Source organism: Dipodomys merriami, unplaced genomic scaffold, assembly GCF_024711535.1.
Source record: "Dipodomys merriami isolate MVZ:Mamm:240054 unplaced genomic scaffold, mDipMer1.0.p SCAF_1, whole genome shotgun sequence".
Classification (NCBI taxonomy): domain Eukaryota; kingdom Metazoa; phylum Chordata; class Mammalia; order Rodentia; family Heteromyidae; genus Dipodomys; species Dipodomys merriami.
This window is the reverse complement of record NW_027202270.1, coordinates 46838962-46843399: the sequence shown is the minus strand read 5'-3', so window position 1 is coordinate 46843399 and position 4438 is coordinate 46838962. Positions and strand designations below refer to the sequence as shown.

The 4438-nt window shown below is 38.0% G+C and overlaps 1 non-coding gene across 1 annotated transcript; it reads right to left on the bottom strand.

Moving 5' to 3' along the window:
• Positions 1-3129: 3129 nt before the first annotated feature.
• On the bottom strand, positions 3130-3267 carry LOC138835138 (small nucleolar RNA SNORA8). The gene has a single exon (XR_011374471.1). It is a non-coding gene; the product is annotated as a small nucleolar RNA SNORA8 (small nucleolar RNA).
• Between the last annotated feature and the right edge of the window lie 1171 nt (positions 3268-4438).

Here is a 4438-nt window from a genome sequence, read left to right as displayed (position 1 = left end):
ATCCATATACTACACATAAATAATTTTAAGATGATCATTTCAATAGCCATAAAGAAAGAATTTTTATAAAATGCTTCATTTATTCCTTAAAGAAAAACGCAGCAAATTTGGGAAATAAGGAAATTCTTTAATGAGAAGCGAAAATTAATTTTGTAGATTAGCTCTCACTCTACAGTCTCAGTTGGTTTCAAACTCTCTCTCCCCTTGCCTCAGCCTCCCAAATCCTGGGATTATAGGTATACACAACCCACAACCACATTCAGTGGTTAGTATCATACTGAAAATTAGTATCACACTTAAAATCACTCAGCAAATACATTTAATGATTAAAAGCTCTTGGCATTTTTAAAAACTGTGCTTCAGAAGGGTGAAAAAGCGCAGCAATGGAGTGCACTGGACATTGATGAAAGTGAATTATGCAACTCATGGATGGAGATGGGAATGGGAGAGAATGGGGAAACAGATGACACTATATGACAGGAAATGTACTTATTACCTGATGTATGTAAAGGTAACCCCACTGTATATCAACTCTAAAAGAACAATAATGTAAACTAGAAAAAATTAAATGGGCACCGGTGGCTCACACCTGTAATCCTAGCTACTCAGGAGGCTGAGATCTGAGGATTGGGCTTCAAACCTAGCCTAAGCAGCAAAGTTCATGAGACTCTTATCTCCAATTAACCAACAGAAAACTGGAAGTGGCACTGTGGCCCAAGTGGTAGAGCGTTCACCTTGAGCTGAAGACAGTGTCCAGGAGAGAGAGCTCAAGGACAATGCTAGGACCAGAATTCAAGCCACACCAATATATCCTGATTCATGTCACCCCTTTCAACATACTCACTCATTCCTCTCCTATGCACCCCTTCCCTCACTCTTCTTAATATTGTAGTATATACATTGGATTCTTGTCTGTATTTTCCCTCTTCTCCTCTTCAATTATCAAAGCCTTTCCTGTTGCCCCACCTCATACTTTTAAGTACCCACTTCCTGGTGTTTTATTTTGCTGAACTTTGATTCTGGCTTTCTAAGCAATTATCCTATTTGAGATCTCCCTTGAATCTATGGTGTCTCAGTTAATAAATTTATTTATACTTGCAAAACATCCAGTATATTTACTTGAGTTTGTAAACTAAATCTAACTTCCATATATAAAGGATGCATCCTTTATTTCTCTGAGCCTAACTTACTTTATGTAACATGGTTTCTGCAAGTCTTTACATTTCTTTACAAATGGTATGATATCATTCTTTCTAATAGGTGAGAAAAATCCCATTCTGTATGTATACCACATTTTCTTGATCCATTCATCCATTGAGGGCATTTGGGCTGATTCCATACCATGGCTATGGTGAGTGCTACAATAACATGGTTGTGCTGGTGGCTTTATTGTATCCTGGTTGTTAATCTTTTGGCTGAATGCCCAGGAGTGGAATTGTAAGGTTTCCTTTTGGCCACATCCTCACAAGCATCTGTTACTGGTAACTTTTCTTTTTTAAAATTGTTAAATGTCAGTTGGGGGGAAATGCCAAATAGAATAATAGCTGTCCCTGAAAATCCTTACACCATAAAACACATATCCCCTCACTTGAAGCTGCTGGCTTTAATGTCCAAGGAAAGCAGTTATCAAGGCTCTGATGCTAATTAATGAGGGAGGACTGGGCAGGTGTCTTAGGAATTCTGCCAAACTGAAAAACATGCCATCGGTCCTACAGGAGATGCTTCACAAAGAAAACTGAATGTTATGGAAAGTATAACTTACTCTGAATTGTCAGGGGCCACAGGTACTGTGTATGAAGGTAATTTAGCTGAGGGACCTTCCCAGCCATTTATCATTTGTTAATATTTCTTTTATCTGAGTGCCCAGCATGATACATTCTTACTAAGAGAGAACAGAATGAAAAGGCCTTGGGCTTTCTAATTCCTAAGAGATCATTTATATAAATTACAAACAAAGATAGAGAATGGAAAGCACAAGATTTTTTTTTGCTTGCACAATCAACAAAATTGCTGTGCACATGTTTTTTTCTTGTCATTAGAAAGAGGATGCTCTCTTTTTGAGTCCCAAGATTTGAGACAGAAAGAGCCAATTGGGCTTCATGACTGTGGGAAGTCAGTCACATCATGTCATGTCCACATTTAGCATTAATGAATCTCCTTCTTGACATCTTTTTCCAAGGCCTGCGTATTGTCCCTTTGTTTTTTGGGTGGGTGGGTGGGTGGGTTAAGATTGGTGCTCTACCATTTGAGCCATAGCTTTAGTTTTAGCTTTCTGGTATTTCATTGGAGATCAGAGTTTCACAGACTTTGCTGCCCAGGCTGACTTCAATTGTGATCCTCAGATCTTCTGAGTAGCTATGCTTACAGGCCTGAGCCAGAACTGTCTAGTTGTTGGTCTCTTCTTAGTTGGGGAGATAGGAAAGGGAGAAAAATGATAAATGAGGAAAGCCTTCGAAGTTTCCAGAAGAGAGAAAGTTTACCTATAAAATGGATAGTCAGTATGGATTATAATTTTCAACACAATCCAAAACAGAAATAAACAGACATTGATAAAGCAAGATTAACACTAGAGCAAACGACATACATTAATTTGGATCCTGGTAAGATATAGGTAGTCTGTCTGACTTCTCCCTGAAAAGTCCCTTGAACACACAGGTTCTGAACAACAGGAAGGTTATTTTTGCAAGAAAATGGTTACAGAGTAAAAGTTAATGTTAGTCCTTCTTTTATTTAAACTGGGCTTTCTTAAGATACACCTGTGAACAGAGCAAGGTATGTTGATACATGCCTGTAATCTCAATACAGGAGGCCGAGGCAGGAGGATCATGAATTCATGGCCAGCCTGGGCAACATACTAAGTTTAAAAATGACGCATTTTTGCTTATTTTTTCTACTCACATCTTCTCATCTACTCCTCTCATCCTACCACTACTTCCAAATTTAGCCACTAGAACACCTGTCACTGCTGAGGAGTGATTTGCATTCTCTGTTTTTGACATTTTATATATACTCACAGAGAATTTGTCAAGATTCTCCTCTACTTCACCAATTCTACTGCTATAATAGGTATAGCTTCCTAATGCTGAATGTAATTAATAACACACATTTGTTTTATTGTATGTTTTTTTATATTGTATCAATAGAAATACCAGGTTTACCATGGACAAATCCAAGAAAACCAGCGATGCCAGATATTGAATTTCTATTGCACTGTCCTTTGAACACATCAGCAGGAGTTATTGCTGAGTGCGGATACCATACAGTGCAATTATTGTATGTTTTTTTAAAGGTCCATGCTTATTAAAAATAATTAGAAAATTAAACCTTGACAAAAAGAAAAATATTATTAATAATATACAGCTGTGTTTAAGTAACCTTTTCATCACTGTGACAAATATCTCTTAAAGAAGGAAAGGTTCATTTTGACTCACAGTTTCAGTCTGCATTGTTTCTGTGGCTATAGGGAGACAGAGCATCATAGGTGGAGGTACATGGTAGAGCAGAGCAGGTAGTGCCCATCTAGTGGTGGTCAGGAAGAGGAGAGGAAGAAGGAAAGAGGCTGGTATAAGATGTATTCTTCCAAGGCCCACCCCAGTGACATATGTCCTCCAAATAGGCCCCACCTCCTAACAGTATATTTAGTTCTGAGATTATCAGTAGGTTAACCCATTGGTGAAGCTTGAGTCCTTATGATCTAATCTAACCTGTCATTGATTGGCTCCACCATCTGAGGACCAGGTCTTCAACAAATGACACTTCATTGCCAAACCTTTAGGATAGAAAAGTACTTCTCACACATAGAAGAAAACGTTCAAGGAAATGAAAAAATATTTGAATGCTATGTCTTTGAAATCTGTCATGCTTAATGAGATAAAGTAGGCCTTAAGATATGTGGGTAGGAATAGATCATTGCCCCACTTTAAAATATATACCTCAACAATATATATCAGAATCTCTAAATACATCCAATTCCAAAATCTAACATTAGAAAGAAGATAGTCATCTCAGTGTGTCTATATATTTTAATGAATTGCTAATACTGTACCAAAAATCCATGTTATAGGCCATCTTATTTAGGATTAACAAAAAATGTATTATTGCTTTTTTTAGTTTCCATATTGAATCTTCACCAAGGAGAATCTTCTATTTCTCTTTTCTTTTTACTCTCCCCTTCTTCCTTTCTTTTCTCTCTCTTCTTTCTTCCATCTCCTCCTTTCTCTCCTTTCCCCCTCATATCTCCCCTCCCCCCCCCCTTACCAATCATGAGGCTTGAACTCAAGGTCTGGGCATTGTCCCTGAGCTTCTTTTGCTCAAGGCTAGCACTCTATCACTTGAGCCACAGCACCACTTCTGGCTTTTTGTGTTATGTAGTACTGAGGAATTGAACCCAGAGCTTCATGCATGCTAGGCAAGCACTCTAACACTAAGCCACATTGCT